The 19,021-nt window shown below is 47.8% G+C and overlaps 1 protein-coding gene across 2 annotated transcripts in view; it reads left to right on the forward strand.

The window, feature by feature from the left end:
* Positions 1 to 803: 803 nt before the first annotated feature.
* The window catches only part of Dpysl5 (dihydropyrimidinase like 5), an 81,978-nt gene continuing 63,760 nt past the window's right edge, over positions 804 to 19,021 (forward strand). For both annotated transcript variants that reach the window (XM_075955353.1, XM_075955354.1), the window contains exon 1: positions 804 to 934. The gene's annotated coding sequence lies outside the window, so the exon portion shown is untranslated. The remainder of the gene's footprint in view (positions 935 to 19,021) is intronic.

Raw genomic sequence — 19,021 nt, forward strand, 5'->3', positions numbered from 1 at the left:
CAGTCAGGAAATAAAACAAGAATCGGTGACGCTGACGTGAACCGAGTTTAAAACACACACACACACACTCCGCAGAGATTTCATTATCTTTTAAAAGGAGCTGTCAAAAATAGGGTAGGCATCTTGAACCTGGGCGCTGCGCTGGAGAAAACTGTAGTTATCCAGGGAACGAACTGTAGGTTAGAGACAACAGAGTGGGCAGATGTGAACCGAGGAGACCCAGAGTGGTTGTTCCCGTGGTCGATGGGAACAGTTTTCTTGCTATGACCTCTCCAGCCTACAGTCCCGCCAGCGTGAGACTCGGTAGGGCGCTAACCCGGTGGCGCAAGTGGGGACCAGCAGCCTCGGAGATCTGCCGCCGTCGCATTGTTTCAGCCCCTCGGGTGGGGTCTTGCAGGGGGAGGGGAGGCGGTGTGTCCTCGGGAGCCGCCCCATACCCTCCCAGGGGACCCGTACAGCTGCGCGCCTCAGCGCCCAGGCTTTGTGAAGGGTCGCTAGTTACCATGGGATCGGAAAGGAACGCGGAGAATGGTACTTAAAGAGCTGGGGGCTGGAGAGGTGCTAGGGCAGTGCCCTCTGTCCCCTCTCGGACCCCGGCCCTGCAACAGGGACTGTCGGGATTTGTAGTCCCAAAGGCGGCGGCCGCGCGAAGGATGCGGGGCGCTGCTGATCCCGCCTCCCCCCTAACCTGCTAGCGCGAGGTGGCGAGGGCTGGGGCGGAGCCCTCGGATCGGTGATTGGCCCAGGCTGCTCCCAGCCCCCACCCTCGTCCCCACCCCCGCTCGCCACTCGGGACTCCAGCTCCAAGCGCGCAAGGCTGCCACCGAGCGAGCGCGCTAGCAGCCGCTCCCGCCCAGTGCATCCGCAGCTACCGCGCCGCGGCGAGACCCACAGACCGACCGACGGACCCGCACGGTTGCAGCATCCTGGAGGAGTGGGTGATGGCGTGGGGAGGGTGGTGGGCTTAACCTTCCCGGGCTGGTGCATCCATCCCGCTCTCTCTGTTTCTCCACGAAGCGCACAAAAGAGAGGGAATTGGGATGCGTCTAGGCTCTCCGGGCACGGAGAGAGAGGTTTAGGATTGGGGCAGCCATCCGGACTAAGGTGGGGGCGCTAGTCAGGTTCTTTGTACGCCCACCGAGCTCGGAGTGGTGCCTTGCGGTGCCTTAAAGCGTTGAATGTGTGCTGGAGAGATTTACAAATAACTAGGGTGAGGAGGCGGCCAAGTTGAAGGGGTTCACGCCTAGCACCCACTAGTCGCGCTGCCGTCGCTGGTCGACGTACAGTAAATGGCTAAAAGGGTGGGATTACGGGGGAGTGTTTCTCTAGTGACCGACCTGCCCCACGGTATATCCCTGGATCGCCACTGTCCCTGGTACCCACCCAACGCCTAGATGCACGTCCTTGGTTCTTTTCGCCCAACCTGGACCAAACCCGGGGACCGTCTGTATCTTCTATCCCGCTCCGTAGCAGAGCAGAGGCCTTCGAGGCACCCGCGGGAACCACAAAGGCCTCTTGCATCTGCCCAGTCCCTAGCGGCATGGCCCTAGGTCCCTCCGCTGGAGCCCTGTCGCCAAGTCCGCCACGCAGCACCGATCTTGGTGGGCGAGGGACGTCGACGCCCCGGGGCCTGGGAAGCTGATTGGAGACTAACCGCGAAGGGGACAAACGGGGGTGGAGGCCTGGATTTGAGCAAAAAGAAAACTGGGGAGCTGGGTGGGGACAGGTGATCGAATCTGAGGGAGGCGGCCGTGGCTCGGGAAGGACTGAGAAGTGGGTGGGGAGGGGGGACGGGTCTGAAGCTCTGCGCAGGTGGCGCGAGGCGAGGCTGGTCTGAAGAATGAAGAGGGGAGGAGAGACGAAGGAGGGTGCAGACCTCCTGGGTTCGAGTAGTGTAGTCAGTCGTGGGGAGGGGACTGAGGCTGTGCAGGGGAGGGGTCCTCATGAAGGGAGGGTTCTCCGTCGGGGGAGCCTGAAGACCCTCAGCTCTAGGCCAGTCGCCTACGGCCTAAGACGCTGGCTGGGCGTGGTCCTTGGACTAGGCAAGGGAGCTCCGGTGGCGGGTCCCCGACGGGGCTGGGCTGGCTCGGCTAGCAGCTTTGTTTCTAAGCTTGGAATAACCCATGGGGACTCGTTTAGAATTTTATGATAATCCGCAGCGCCCCCCGGCACACCCTGTTCGCGTTTAGCTGAAAGGCTTTGCCCAGCGGCAGATGCTGCCCGGGAGGTGGATTGGGGGGGGTTCGTCTCCCGCCCCGGAGACCCCGAGAACAATAGCCTGCATATGTCCACCCTCCCTAGAATTCAAGTGTGAGGTGCTCTGGTGCAGAAAACGCTCTCTGAGAAACCTCAGAGCACGTGCTGTCTCTGGGGTTTGCCGTAGGGCACCTGGCACCCCTGGGAATTCTGAGTAGGAGTCGCATGTGTTCCCCGGGCTGTGGAGCCTGGGGACAGCCGCCGCCCCCGGCTTCTAGTGCCGCTCCGGCTGCCACGTCTCTGTCCCCGCCACACGAGATTGACGACTTTAGATAGTGGCGCGGAGCAGCATGGCAGAGATGCAAGTCCCAGAGGCCGAAGGTCGCCCTGGTGCAAAACAGGCTTTGTTTGTCCAGACCGCCTGAGCCCAATGAGCCCTCAGGGCTGGTGAGGTTCGGGGTAAATAGGGGAGAAACCTTAGGGTGGCGGTTACACGTCAAGGGTGCGGCTCTTGGGTTTTAGAACTTGCTGCGGGGGACTCAAAGCTTCGCTTTGCAGGTGACCACACCCAAGCGAGGACATCCCTTGCAGATTATGCGCATATTGTCTCCTGACCTAAGAGATGGCTATATACCATATAGGTAGTGGCTGCTTGCCCATAGCAAAGCTGATGAGCAGAGAGTAAACACACGCCGAGGTCTCCAGTCTAAACGCCCTCTCTATTGCTGGCAGGCTAAACATCTTGCGTGTCGGCTGTAGCGCCCTGACATGCGAACTAACAGCCAAAAGCCTGAATTCTGTTATTTATAGTTTTAATTCTGTGACTGATAAGCTAAAGTGAATCTTAGGAATAACGTTCAATTATTACTGACTTGCCAAAAAAAAAAGTGAACCAGACATGTTTTTATTGTGGGATTGAAAAAACTAAATGACAAAGCATAGAACGTACGTTGTCTCGGTTTGCCATCAAATTAACTGGTGGGCCGTTTGGCCCTCCTAACCCAGCCTTTAAACCTGGGGGTTTTCATTCCCAGCCAGTCTATGAATTAAAGTATTCTCTGACAGTGGAGGGCAATGGTCACCCACCTCCGGGCCATTTGAAACCCCAACAACCTAACTAGGAAATCAGTAAGTCCGAGCGTGTTGGTTTTAAAAGGTGATGATTTGAGGTGGTGCCTCTCGGAATTTATAGCTAGTCTCCAAAGGCTAGCTGGGATGCTGCCTGCTGGATTATTTTTTTTACTGTAGTTTTATTAAATCTTACACACAGACAGACACACACAATATGTATTTATATCTGAATATATTCATCCCGGCATATGAAAACTAGAATTTTAACATTACAAACCCATAAAGCTGACAATGGAGAGCTTTTATTGTGAAAGAAATGCTTTTTCCCCCCTTTCTTCCCAAAAGGAAAACATTTTGAAAGGGACCGTTTTGTTGGTTTGCTCTGTTTGTTACAAAGCTGTGAATTTGGGGGTTTGTTTTGGTTTGGTTTTTTAGAGGCAGTTTAGCCCAAGCTGGCTTCAAACTTGCAGCAATTCTCCAGACTCCATAATGCCACACACTTAAGCCTGAGTCACCGTGCTGGCCAATCCTATGGATTCGCAAGAAGGCTGGTTCTATGAGAATACCCAGCACCACCCTCAGGAAGGGGATGGTGGATAAGGGTGTCGGTGTGTTAAGCTGGCTTTTGCAAGAAAGAGGAGGAGAAAGCACACACACCCTAGTCCCCCTAACTCCCCATTCCCTATCCCCGCTTCTGCTGGGGCTGCTGTAGAACATAGAACCCGGGAAGAACAGAGACAGGCGGCCCCAGAAAAGGACTTCTAGGTGCCATTTTTTACTCATTTCCATGAAACCAGGGACTTCCTTTAAGTACACAGTTTTGTAGTTGACCCAGGGACCCCAGGAATTTTCAGCGTGGCCTCTAGGCCACTGTGGTGTTAGCCTGTGTGGTTGCTTGATTGCCGTGTGCCGCATGCTTCTATCTCTGGAAACAATTCGCACGCAAGGTGGAGTTACACAGCCAACCAAAATTAAAATTAGCCTTGGGAACCTGGAGTGGCCTTCATTTTTGATATCTACGCCTCTCTCATCTCCACGCTCCTTCTGCCTCCTCTAGGCTCCTCTGAGCAGTAATTCAGGTGCTCGGCGCCATTGGCAAATCTCCAAGGCAAAGGCAAACTTTTTTCTTTGATATTTTTCTCTTTAGGTAGAACGTAGAAAAAGTAAGGGATGGCAAGCTGGAATTGTACGACTAGAGTAGCTGAGAACCTGTCTATCTTTCTCATATAAAAATAATTTCCAAGGTTCTGATAGGATTTGGTATCTTCCCCCCTTCCTCTATAAACCTCCGTTTCAGAAAAGAATAAGTTTATGGTAGCCAATAGAGCCATCATACAAAATGCCTTGTCAATGTGAAGTACTGTAGAAAGAAATTGGTGCCATATGATAGCAAATAAGTGTATTTCACTATCATTTATTTATTTATTATTGATTTTTTTGAGACAGGGTTTCTCTGTAGCTTTGGAGCCTGTCCTGGAACTCACTTTGTAAACCAGGCTGACTCAAACTCATGTAGATCTGCTTGTCTCTGCCACCCAAGTGCTGGGATTAAAGGTGTGTGCTACCACCATGCTCTTTTTTTTTTGAAAGCAGATATTTGATTTATTGCACTGCTTGTGAGAAAATAAGAACTCTTTTAAGAGTGCTTCATCATTTTTACAGGAAGACAAAGGTTGCAATGCTGAGGTATGAATTTTATGGACTTTGATATGTATGTATGAAAGTTGCTGTCAGTTTAGCAAAATAAATTCAGGAAAGTATGTTTATGATTTGTCCCATTTCAGTCTTTGAAGCTTATCTTATTTAAAATAAACTGGCCAACCCTTAGCATCACTAATACCTATGAAAGACTTCTGTCAATCATTTGTCCTCTTATTCCTTCCATATTTTAGGCCTGTACTTAAAATTTAGGCTCAGAGGTAGTGGGAGAACAGACCCTTGGCCCACTGCTATTTTCTGTCTGCTTAACCTTAGGTGAGTTGTCTTTCAGATACAGTAAATGTAGTTAGTTGATGGGTGCAGTGTGTACCAGAAGATGTGATGGTTTAGTAGGTGTGCAGATCTGAGAGCATTGGCTGGTACCTAACAAGTGGCCAATAAAGATGATATCACTGCCACCACCATCGCATTCTTCCCCGTAACCTATAGCAACATTTTGAAGCCTTGTCTGGTCTTTTATTCCCCAGGACAGGCTTCTGCCTTGTGACTTTCACTACTGGGAACCCAGAGTGCAGTTAGGACTCCTCTCTGAAGCCCCACCCTCAAAACTAGCAGGAATAACATGACTTTAACACACAACTGTTTTGAGCAGCTGAGAACTTGGAGAGTTTAAGAAGGTTCCAGAAGTGCGCAGATCTCAGGTTTGGTGAATCACCCCTGTGTATGGGGTTAGCCTGTTGTCTTAGCCTCCCATACCATCCAAAGGAGCAATCAAGTACCCGAGGGATGTTGTCCCCAGGAGGCGGGAAGAGTGACCATGCTTAGTTCATGGTAAAATGTTGGGAATACAATAGCTCTGAGTTTCCAGCTAAGAAATATAGATCCTGGGGCTGAGGAGAGGGTTCAGTCGGTAAAGTGCCCACTGAAGGCCTTATTTGGGGTCCATGTAAAAGCCAGATGTAGTTTGTAATCTGTCGAGACAGAGACGGGTTGGCTCTCATTGGCCAACCGTGTTCAATGGGACTCTGTCTCAGACAATAAGATAGAAAACCATTGCAGAACTCCTCAGTAGTGACCGCTGGTCTCCCCTGTACTCCCCATGCATAATCACCCAAAGTGTATGTGTTCACATCCACACAAACATGTGCATACACACACAGGTGCACACACACATGTGCACCCCATGTAAAGAAATAAAGATCTCAGAATTGTTGACTTTCCAAACACATTCAGAGCATTTTCTCTATTTAGAAGTAGATCCCGGTCATTGCCATCTTATGGATGAGACCCCAGAAATACGAAGGCTCTCTCACCCAGAGAAGGAAGTTGTAGTCTGTGCTCAAACCCCAGGAGTCTGCTTAGAGCTTGTGTTGTCAGACTGGCTTGAGCTAGCACATCTGGTCATTCGTGGGGCAGGCTGGTGGGTTAGAAGTATGGGAGCCGATAGTCCAGTTGTAAGCTAAAATCGCTTCTTGGGTTTCCCTGGGGATGTCAGCTTGGTTTTTTCTTTATTCAGCTGATTAGAGATGAACACTGTTCACACTATTGGGGAAAGTCTCAAAGTCTTCTTTGCTTATAGCCAACTGATGGCTGATGAGCACACCCTCAGCATCCATCCTGGGCAACTGAACTCAATACTAGGACGTGGTAGCCTAATCAAGGTCACACAAAATCTGCAAATTCCATGCGCTTAAACCCTACCCCAAACTGAAAAGACGTACTAGCTGGGTATAAGGTTTATAGTGAACTAAAGAATTTTCATGGGTACTGCGGCACACCTATAAACACAGCAATTAGTAGGTAGAGATAAGAGAATCAGGAGTTAAGGCAGTGTACCAGATTCAAGGGCGACTTCCAATCCCATATCACCCCAGCTCCAGGGGATTGGATGTCCTTGCTTGGCCTCCAACAGCATCGAAATGCACACACAAATAAAAATAAAATAGATTTTTAAAGAAAGCCAAGAATAGATGTAACAAATTGAGTGGTAGGCCCTGAAATTACCCGGAAGTATGCCTCACCATGTTTAAAATGCAATTTGTTCCTATTTGTTCCTCTGTTTTCAACACAAACTACTGCTCAGACTTAAGCACATAACGGCTGGTACTGGAAGAGCAACTGGCTGACCGATTTAGATAATATTTCACGGAATTTTTCCAGCCACTGAGACCTCTGGCTCCTCATTTAAATTTACAATCATTTGAGCTAAATGAAGTTAAGATTTTGTGAATGGCCGGTTTCTCGTAGGGAGGGAAAAAAAGAGCGTTTCCGCATTCTGAATTGAGCATTGTCACTTCCCGCCCCCGACATCTGTCCATTTTCCTTGGCTTGGCAGAGAGTTTTGGGTCTGTTGCTGCGTTAGTTGTGTGTGGATGTGTGTCCCCCACGTTAGCAGTGCCCAGCACTCAGTCACATCATCCTTGTGCAACACCGGGGTCCATTTCCAGGCTGCCCCTTTGTTGATTTCAGATCCGCCATTGGCTTGCAGGGATTTCTCAGGCCTGGGGTCTTTATTCTCTCTCCTTTTGTCTGGTCCTGTCTTTCCCTTTGTCCTTCTGCAGAGCAAGGCCCTCCATTGATTCCGAAGCTGTCTCCTTTCTCATTTTCACTAGTTCAGACTTCTGTCTGCGTGGATTGATTTGCCCATTCTGGTATACAGCCCGAACGCCACCTCGTATTTTAAAATCAAACAGCTGTCTCTAGCATGTGCAGATTCCATCCCATCAGAGAGCTGTTACATGGACTGTCTTAGGTCTGCCAAGTTCCCACGTGGCAAAGCATATACGTAAAATGGCAATTTTGGGAGAGATAGGCAGAGTGGCTAAGGATGTATTTGAAATTTGTGGGGGCTGAGATGATAGCTCAATGGTCGAGTGCTTGTCCAGCATACAAAAGGCTCTGATTTAAGTCCTAGTAGCCCCCTCCCCCACCCAAATAGTTTTCAAATGGTTTATGGTCCATGGAGACAGCCCAGCAGGCAAAGGCGCTTGCTGCCAAGCCTGACAACCCAAATTCAGTCTCTGGAACCCACATGGTCATGCCTTGTCATGCATGTCCCCCCCCACCCCAATAAATAACGTCAAAAAAGAAAAAAACACGTATGTATGCTTGCTTATGTGTGTAGATATTTTGATGCCAGGGATTGAACCCAGGACCTTGTGTGTGCTTGGCAAGTGCTCGACCACTGAGCTGTACTTTCAGGCGTGTGCATGTGCTCGCACGCCCGCCCCACGCACGCATGCACGCGCGCACACACACTCACACACACACACACACAACTTTTTAGTGAAAACTAGTAGATGCTCAGAAAAACACTTAAGTGTATAGCTTGATGGTTTTTGCAAGCTAAACATAACATCATATAATAATCATCTTCAAAGGATTAGATGACCAAATACATAGTCAAAAATCCCTGTGCCTGCTTCCAGTTATTAACATTTCTCCCAAGGTAACCCAATACTCTCCTGACTTTATTTTTTTTAACTTTTTTTCCATCTTTGGCATATCTTTATTTTTTTTATTGGTTTTTACTGAGCTCTACATTTTTCTCTGCTCCCCTCCCTGCCTCTCCCCGCCCCTTCAACCCTCTCCCAAGGTCCCCATGCTCCTCTCTTCTAACTTTTCAAATTGTGTGTGTGTACATTTTAGTACACCTGCACAATCAAATGACAATCCAGGGGCTCGAGAGATGGCTCAGTGGTTAAGAGCACTTCCAGAGGTCCGAGTTCGATTCCCAGCAACCACATGGTGGCTGACAACCATCTGTAATGAGATCTGGCACCCTCTTCTGGCGTGCGAGCATACATGGAGGCAGAATGTTGTATACATAATAAATAAATAAATCTTTAAAAAAATGACAGTCCATGGGGGTTAGTTCTCTCCTTCCGCTTTGTGGGTCCTTAGGATGGAACTCAGGTTGTGAGCCTTAGTACCTGGGACCTTGATGCCATCCCACTGGCCCCAAATTCTTTATCTTTGAACAAAGTAACTGTGTCTCTTGAGTCCAGAGTAGCCTGTCAGGGGGTGCGATTTCATCCATAGTAACTGATAGGAGTTTTCTTTTTGTTTGTAAGATAGGGCATCACTATTTTGCCCTGGCTGGTCTGGAGCTTGCTGTGTAGTCCAGGCTGGCCTTGAACCCAGAGACTCACTTGCCTCTGCGTTCTAAGTGCTGGGATTAAAGGTGTGCATCCCTGTGCCCGGCAATGATTCTTAATTATAGGAAGTTATAGGTACATGTCAGTTTCTTTACGTGATCAACTTTACAAATCTGTGCCATTAGAGATTTTTCTCTTCAGTGCTAGAGAGGGAACCCAATGCTTTGTGCAGGCTTGGCCAGGGCTCTGCCCCTGAACTTCCTCCCCAGAGAATGCATCCTAGACAACCTAGTTGGCAAGTTGGTCATCACAGAGTTTGTGAGAAAGTTAGCATAAAATTGTCTGGGGTGGCGCTGGAGAGATGGCTCAGTAGTCAAGAGTGCTGGTTGCTCTTCTGGAGGACCCGGGTTCAATTCCCAGCACCCACATGGCAGCTCATAACTGTAACTCCAGTTCCAGGGATCTTATGCTCGCTTCTGGCCTCCACAGGTACTTCATGCATGCGGTGCACAGACATACATATAGATGAAACCCCATACACATAAAAATAAGTAATAAAACTTTTTAAAAATTATCTGAGGTAACCACTCAAGACCTATGATAAGAATTTAGGAAGGCAGAGGACCAAAGAAAAAGCTGGTTTTTATCAGTAAGTTCTCGCTAATGTTGCAATCTCTTATTAGCAGGAGGTGCCTAGAACTGGCCACCGAGAGAGAACGGACCTCCCTGCTGTGAGAGAGGAGACAGTTCTGGGCTTGAGGTCATTCACAGTGTCTGAGAAGACAGTGCCCACAGTCAGGAGCAGGAATGAATGCTGGCGCAGCCTGGCGAGTTAAGCTTGCTGTATGTAGTTCAACCTTCTTGCCTGACTGTCTTGGACCGCCAACCCTCAAATAATGACAGGGAGACTTATTAATATGAAAACTTGGCCTTTAGTTTAGGCTTATTACCAACTAGCTCTTACAATTTAAATTAACCTGTTTATATTAATCTAAGCTCTGCCGCGTGACTAGGTTACCTCTCCTCTGTACCATTTGTCTGACTTCCTCGGTGTCTTGCTGGCATCTTGAGCGCCTAGATTGATTCATCCCAAGTTCCTGTCTCTCCCCGGAAGTTCCGCCTTTTTTTCCTGCCTAGCTATTGGCCATTCAGCTCTCTATTAAACCAGTCACAGTGACAGATCTTCACACAGTGTCAACAACTAATCTGCAACAGCTTAGTAACCAGGCGTTTGAATGAGAACTTTTCTTTCCTCAGCTTATAGTTGAAGTGGACTTGAACTTCCTCTCTCGGGACTGCCTGTATTTGCTGAGTGCCTACAACAGGGCCCTGATCCCCAGGAAGGAGCTAGCACATGGGGAAGAGAAATGGGGACTTCTCGTTCATCTCCCTAAGCCTGTTTCTTTGTGAACTGAAGGACTGTTAACATCGGCTTCCCAGGTTTGGTGAGGGGCCGATGGCATGAGGTACTTAGAGCCAGAGGGGCGTTGTAAGTGGAGCTAATGATATTATCTGGATGGTAAGTTGGGGAAGTTGAACTGTGTAAAAATGTAGGTGCATAATGACAGAGGGTCAGGGTGGAGCTGGGAGAAAGAACCTACTAGAAGCATGGTGACCATGGCCAGCACTCTATGTATGGTATTGCCCTTTTCACTCTGCACAACCCTGCTTCTGTTAGTTCTGTGTTGCTCTTGCTGTGTTTTGTTTGAGTGAACTTGAGGGATCATAAGTCCTCTTTTTGGCAAAGCTCCCTGTGCCACCTGGCCCATTGTCTTTGAGGTTTCTCTCCACCCAGGAAGGAGATGTCTCTTCCCCTACTCTCCGCCTCCAGAGGATCTTCCTCAGAAACCCATCTGGGGAGCCTAGCCCTTTCCCACATGCTGCATGGAGGAGGGAGGCCCATTATGTCCCTCCCAAGCCTGTCACCTGTGTTAGCCCACCGTATGCTCCCCCGTCAGTTCTGCTCGGTCACAGCCATGTGCCCCAGTGCCTTTGCCACGACTAACTCTGGGCTCCGGATGGTTCTTGGTCCCCATCACACTGTTGCTGCCCAGTCATTGGTCAGGGACAGTGTTGACAGTCTTGACACTCACTGCCCCCAGTCCTCTTTCCCGTTGCCCTCCTGAGAAACCTGGTCCTTACCCACCCACCTCACTCTTCATTCTACCATGGAGGAACGTCCCAGCCTCAGAACCCACTTTCTTCTTTTTTTTATTTTATTTTTTTTAAAGTCTGTACTATTTTATTTATTTATTTATTTATTTAGTATACAATGTTCTGTCTGCATGTATGCCTGCCCACCAGAAGAGGGCACTAGGTCTCATAGATGGTTGTGAGCCACCATGTGGTTGCTGGGAATTGAACTCAGGACCTCTGGAAGAACAGCCAGTGCTCTTAACCTCTGAGCCATCTCTCCAGCCCAGAACCCACTTTCTTGATTTTCCTAGGGCAGCCTGGAGTTTCCATGCTCACCTATTACTGCTTAAAAGTTTGCCCTGGGTAGCCAAGAAAAAGCTGATACCCTTGGAGCCGGGGCCTGGCCTGGAGCAGCAGTATATTGAAAGGCTGTTTTATTATCTTGAGTTAGACATGATCTGGATGCCATAAAACTGTCCTGTGTGCAGCTGTGTCCATGGGGTTCAGTATGTTCTCAGAGGGGCACAAGCTCCACCATGATGTCATACTAGAATACTTTCATTGCCCAGGAAGAAGTCTCAGGCCCAACAGCAGTCGCTTCCCAGTTTCTCCCATGCATTTCCTCTCTGCTTCTTCTCCCCGTAGCAACCATTCAGCTACCCCTGTCTATGTGATTACCCATTCTGGGTATCTGATACAAATGGAACCCTATAGAACTTGGTCTTTTGTGACCATTGAAGCCCCATGTTCCAGTCACTTAAAAAAAAAAACAGTAATGTGATATCTTCACTCTGGTTCACAATATGTTCTTTCTTTGTGGTTGATGTTGCTTTTATAGAAAGAGTAAGGACATTTGGGAAAGGGCATACTGTTAAATAGTTGCCCACCAAGATGCTAAGCCTACCATTGCTCAGTGGCTCAGGGCTCGTCTATCATGTGTGAGGCCCTTGGTTCAGTCCAAAGAAAAGAAGATGAAGAGAAAAACCTGGTTATCTGGTGCCACACTCTGAAAAGGACAGCTCACAGAACATCAAGACCCCTTTCGGTCTAGAGCAGGAGCAAATCCTGCAGTAGAATTCTTTAGGTAGATGGGGACACTGGCCAACATCTAAGTATCTCAGAAAGAAAAAGGGGATTGTGATGTTTCCATCACTGTGGCAAAACTCCGAGAAAACAGATTGGAGAGGGAAGGATTGGCTTTGGCTCACAGTTTCAGAGGGTTCATGGTGGGCTGGCTTCATTTGTTTTTGGCTTGCAGTGAGACAGAATATCTTGGCATCAGGACCTCAGGCAGGGGAAGCTGCTCACCTCCTCAGAGAGACAGAGAACATAGGAAGGGCGTGGATAAGAGCATCCATTAAGGCATGCTCCTGGTGGTCCTCTTCCTCCAACCAGGCCCACCTACTCATCTCTACCCCCCTCTACCAATAATGCCATCAGGTTATGAACCCATGCGTGAATATATCCACTGATGTACAATCACTTCTCTGAATCTCCACCACTGAGCAATTTGTTGCTCCGGGCCCAAATCTTCAACAAGTGAACCTCTTGCAGAGAACACTTCCTATCCAAACGGTGACGAAGTGAATGTGGAGGGGCCAACTGGAGGATGCTCAGCTGTGTAGAGACTTCTGTGTAGAGACTGGCAGTGCGTACAAATAGCTAATGCATAGCATGGCTCTCGGGCTGGCACCGAGAGAACCTTCTTGACTGCAGGGATCCAGCGTGCAGTTTCATTGAACTGGGGTTAGGATGGGTTTGGTAGGGCAGGGGCTCCAGGCAGAGGGATAGGTATGAGGTGCCCACAGATCTGAGGATCTTGTGGGATCAGCCTGGCTGGGAAATGGGACTTGAGCAGCAGAGAGAGGGAAACAGACAGGAGTGGTTAAAGGCAGCTGAGACCACGCCGTTGCGTTTTCATTTTCCTTTCTTGGCTCCTCCTTATTGGCATCTGTCGGCTTTCCAGAGTCCAAGACTGCTAGACCCGAGGAGTGGACTCGAGACGTGGGTCATGAGCAGCCCTTGGCTTCATCTACATTAATGTAGATGAAATGATTTAATTTACTTTAAAGCTCAGTAGTTGCCCCGAGTCTCTAGACTGTCCTCAGAAAGCCCCTTCCTTTTCCTGTGAAGTAAACTCACTGACAATGCCTGGACACGTTTGGAAAATATCTCTAGTGTCTGTGTATGTTTAAGAAAATCCTGTGCATACATGCAATGTGTTTATTGTCTATAGACTTGGTTTAAAATAACATCACACATTTGCCTTCCCCTTGGGAACCTTTATTAGGTCTTTTATGCCCCCAAAGCTAACAAATAGCATGAAACAAGTGGCCTGTCCTTGATTATAGAATCTTGTTTCAGTTAAGTTGTAGTGATTTTGTGTTGTTTTACATTTAGGCTGACATTGGGGTCACCAGAGCGTATTTTCTGATATACAAATTATATTATCATGTGTATGGACCGCAAGAAAGACCCTGTGTGGAAAAAGAGAGTCCAGAGCCTGGAGAATGTAGTTTATGGTCTCTTGTGTTCGAAGCTAAGCAGTTGTCAATGACTAAATGTTTACAAGGACCCAGTGCCAAGTGTTATCACCCACGTGATCACAGATTTTTATGACACAGTCTTCTGTTCCCCCAGTCACCCCAGACTGAAATGCTGGCAGTCATGAGATTCTTGAAGGCAGGGATCCCATGGTACCCACTTTGAACCCTGCCCTCAAGGATACTGAGGGTCACCATGTGTGCCCTTGTGCTTAGATCTTCTTGCCTTGCCATGCTTATTAATCATGTATGTGTTATGGGTCGAGCCAGTTAACCTTTCTGAACGTGATGGGCCTCTTTCGTTGCAGGGTTACAGTGAGAACTAGATATTAAGTATCGTTAGCTCTTTGTAGCAGCCGCCTCTCCATCCTGGGATTCAAGCAAGTGTGGACTGGAAAATATCTGGGGAAAAAATTACATCTGTATCCAATCAACATGTTCAGATGTCACTGTTGTTCCTACAACATAACAACTGCTTAGGCGGTGTTAAAATTATATTAAAGAATTATAAATAACCTAGAGAATACTTACTTTATGTATTTGTTTAGTCTGGGAGGGTAAGGGGTTGTTAGTGTGCCTATGGAGGTCAGAGCACAACCTGCAGGAGCTGGCTCTCTTCATCCACTGTGTGGATCTGAGGGATTGAACTCAGGTCATCAGCCCTGCCAGCAGGCACCTTTCCCTGGTGAGTCATCTTGCTAGCGGAGAGTGTCTACAGTATGCAGAAGAACGTGTAAGCATGCTCTAGAACTGCACGACATTTGTTAATAAGCTCCTTGAGCGTCTTCTGGTCTTGGAAAAGGGGGATCCTGGAACCAGCCCTTTTCAGAGATGACCGGATAACTGCATATAAAACACACAGTCTGTGCTCAGCATGTAGCATTGCTGAACAAAATCAAAAAGGCTTTCAAGGGTGGGTAGTGAAACAACCAAACACCACTTAAAGAAAATACCACGAGAAAGGAAGAAAGCAAGAAGGCAGTGAATTGCTCTCGGCTAGCCGCCCTCAGCAGGGTGCTGACCATCTCTGATGCACCTGTTATACAGATGCACACATTCTCGTCCATTCTAGGTTTTGTTTCTTCATATTTGTTTTTATTTTTAAATTACATATGTATGCCTGTGTTTGTGCATGTGACCACAGGTGCCAGCGGAGGCCAGAAGAGGGTGTTGGATCCCCTGGAACTGGAATTACAGGTGGTTGTGAGCCACCTCATGTGGGTGCTGGGAACCAAACTCAGTACGTGCAAGCTCAGTACATGCTCTTAACTGCTGAGCCGTGTCTGCAGTCACGGGTCCATTGTTTTAATGGTTGTTATCTTTCTTTAGAGAGAGAGAGAGAGCGTGCGAGAGCTTTTGACCACTAAACATTACCGCCCACCCTGAAGTCACCAGTGGGGTGTCTCAGGTCCTATTCACACCATGCACATCCCGATTATGTACATACGGGCAGAGAGGGAGATAATTTTTGTCAATGTTTATTTGTGAAAACGAACAGTTTGCATCTGTGTGCAGATTTCACAAGTGTCTGCGTTGGGTTTCCATTTCAGTGAAATACACGTCTGCAGCCTGCCTGGTCTGGCAGAGCTCTTGCATACATAGATGACATTCAAAGGAATGGAGACCGCTGCAGCTCATCCTACCGCTGCCCACCGATGGGCATCCCGTGTGCTTCCGGTTGTTTGTGTTTGACTACAAGCAGTGTTGGTGTGTCCATTCCTGTGCCTGTCTCCTCAGGTTCCGATGTCTTCATTTCTGTGCGCAAAGTCCTAGCAGTAGAGCCATGCGGCTTTCAGAAATCTTAATAGAGATCTTTGCAGACTTCTCCAGAAAGGTATCACGCTCCAGTCTCCGCCAGCACTGAGGCGGTCCTCACGGCAAACCCACACTCTCAATGCCTGCCACTGTCGGAGTCACTCATTGCTCCATCCACTCGAGTGCCCTTGACCGCTGTAAAGGCAAGACGTTAGGTTTGCTCCGTCGTGCATTGCATCGCGCCCTTTCTCTTGTTTCCACACACTGGTCCTGTTGGTATTTAAGAGCCCAGGGTTGTCACATGGACAGCGCATGTTTTCCCAGCCATTTAACTGCCCATTTAGTGGCTGATTTCTGCGGCACTGTCTCGGTTTCTTTTCCTGTGGCTGTGATAGGGGAGAAACGGTTCCCTTTGTCTCATAGTTCAAGGTAGGGAAGTCAAGGCTGCTGGAACTTGAAGTGGCTGGTCGCATCCCAGCTGTCGTCAGAAGTGAGCGAGCAATAAATGCGTGTGTGCTGTTCAGTTTCTTTTCCCACCCAGGGAAATGGAGCCACCTGCAGAGAGAACCAGGCCTCCCACCTCAGTAATGCAGTCAGGATAATCCCCCACAGGTCCATTTCCCAGGTGACCAGGGGTTCTTAACCTGTGGTTCACAGGGATCACATTTCATGTAGCCTTCATATCAGATATTACATTACAATTCATAACTAGCAAAATCACAGTTACGGAGTAGCAATGAAAGTAACTTTATGGTTGGGGGCGCTCAACGCAACATGAGGAAGTGTATTAAGGGGTCGCAACGTTAGGAAGGTTGAGAACCGCTGCTCTAGACTGTCAAGTGGACAGTTACCACTAACAGAGGCATCTTCTACTTCATCAAATCAATTGTGCGAGGTATCACAAAGCTGCCCTGCCTTGGTGGCTTAGGTTTCCAGATTCAGATAGAAAGTCTCCTCTGCTCTTTGGTTGGGTATGTCATTTCGTGAATCATCCAACATCTAGTATTTGTATTGTTTAGTGTTTTACCTTCAGATAAAGTCCAGATAGGTGACCGACTCGGTGTGTTCTATAAGGTGGGATGCAAACTTAATATCCTTCGTGAAAAGTTATGCCATCGTTGGCTGCATGAATCATTTCCTCATTGATATGAAATGTCGTTTCTCTTAGAGTGCTTTGGAATCCCGTGCCAAGCACTGTGTTCCCCGCTCATGTGTTTGTCTACTCAGATGCTGAAGCCACAGCTCTGACCACAGTGATTTGGTAGAGCGTATTTTAATATTATTTACTAAGGTAGGAGTCCGTAACAGTCACCCATCTTAAAGGTGCAGTCCGTGGATGATTTAGGAATATGTAGCCGTGTGACTGAGGAGGATGGTTCAGCATTCCAGAGGGCTAGGGTTGATTCGCAGCACCCACGCGGCAGCTCGCAACTGTTGGACACCCTTTCATGGACACACATGCAGACAAAACACCAATGTATATAAAATAAAAATAAATCGTTAAAAACCAAGACCTGTGCAGCCATGATAATGAGGAAGCCTTCTATGACTGGAGGAATCCTTTAGCAATTTGCCATCACTTCTCCTCCCATCCCCAGTCCCAAGGAAACCACCCGTCAAGAAAGATCCAAGTCGAGAAGATGCTCTCTGTAGAGGTGTGCTCTCTCTGGACCGGCCCTAGTCCTTTTCTTCTTTGTTTTTAAGTGGTTTTTTAAAAATGTTTTTCTCTATTGCAAATACAGCGTTTTCCTATTTTTCTGCTACCTACTTGCTAGAAAAAATACCTACTGTATTTGTTTTATTTGACTCTTAAGATAATTTTACTAGTAAAATATTAAGCCTTTTTTAAAAAGATTTATTTTATGTGCCTAAGTGTTGGCCTGCATGTATGTAGTTGAGCCATGTATATGCCTGGTTCCTGAGGAGGCAAAAAAAGGGGCATTGGATTTCCTTGAACTGGAGTTGCAGAAGGTTGTAAGCCACCATGTAGGTGCTGGGAATCAAACCTGGGTCCTCTGGAAGAGCAGCCAGGGAATCAAACCTGGGTCCTCTGGAAGAGCAGCCAGTGCTCTTAGCCATGGAACCATCTCTCCAGACCCAGGCTGTTGGTTTTTTAACTATGTAGTTGTAATTCATTTCATGTTTATCCTGAGAATGGAGGCCATTCACTGCTACTTGCGGAAGTGACCCTCTACTCATTGAGGATGACGTCTTGCTGCTAGGGACAGGCAGGGTGAGGGTGCCTTTCACTGAGTTGGAGACACTGGGACCGGAGCCAAGTGGAGGCAGAACTTTGTGGGGGCCAATGAGATACCAAAGTAGAAATTTTCAAAATTTTCAAAAGGCCAGTGGTTCTCACTCAATCTATTTGCGACCTCTTTGGGGTCACGTATCGGATATCTGGAGTATCAGATATTTACATTATGATTCATAACAGTAGCAAAATTACAGTTATGAAGTAGCAAAGAAATAATTTTATGATTCGTCATCACAACATGAGGAGCTGTATTAAAGGGTCGCAGCCTTAGGAAGGATGAGAACCACTGCAGTAGGCCATTTGGTGTGCAAGTTCATTGTTAAATAAGTGTACAAGAGGGGATAAGTAACTGGTCAGGGAATTTGATCCTCTTGCCTCCACTTCCTCTGAATGTTGGTAAAATAGGCCTGTGTCACCAGCCCTGGTTTTATGCAGTTCTGAGGGTCAAACCCAGGGCTTCCTGCGTTCACTCTATCCGCTGAGCCACATCCCCAGTTTTCCATCTTTTTCTTTTTATAACTAAGACATTTTAGTTAGCATTCAAAACCATGCTTCCGCTCTGCCATTTCCATATGTGGTGCACGCCTTTAATCCCAGCACTTGGGAGGCAGAGGCAGACGGATCTCTGTGAGTTCGAGACCAGCCTGGTCTACAAGAGCTAGTTCCAGGACAGGCTCCAAAACCACAGAGAAACCCTGTCTCGAAAAACAAAAAAACAAAAACAAAATACCATATTTGCCTCTATTACTCTCCTTTGTCTTGTCCCTCCTTCTCCCCATTTTCATGGTGTGTGTGTGGGGAGGGGGGCAGTCCTGAACTTGTATAGCCCAGACTGACCTCAAACTCACAGTCCACCCAAGTGCTGGGATTACGTAAAGGCGTGTATCACCACGCATGTAGTAGTGCTGGCTTTTCCCTCTCCGGGAGTCCTTCCTCTTCCTCTGTGCCATTATGACAGGTGTAAAATGTAAGCCCATCTTGATTTGCATTTCTCTGAATGTTAATAAAGGTGAACATCTTTTTGTTTTCTTATTAGCTCTCTATGTCCCCTCTCCCGGCGGCTCGCTGCTCAGACTCTTCTCCTGTCTTCTCTAGTGGAGCGTTTCCTTTCCTCTGATGGTCTAGAAGCACTCCCGTATACTGCAAATGTTAATCCTTGATTATATGTTGGCAACATGTCTGGACCAGTTTTTATTTATTTTTATGGAAAGCAATTTGTAGTACCTTTTGCAGTATTATGATTTCCCAGTATCATATAGTCTTAGTTAAATCAATCTTATTGTTCTGGTTTTGGATCCCGCTGTAGA

This window comes from Microtus pennsylvanicus, chromosome 21 (genome assembly GCF_037038515.1).
Source record: "Microtus pennsylvanicus isolate mMicPen1 chromosome 21, mMicPen1.hap1, whole genome shotgun sequence".
Lineage (NCBI taxonomy): Eukaryota > Metazoa > Chordata > Mammalia > Rodentia > Cricetidae > Microtus > Microtus pennsylvanicus.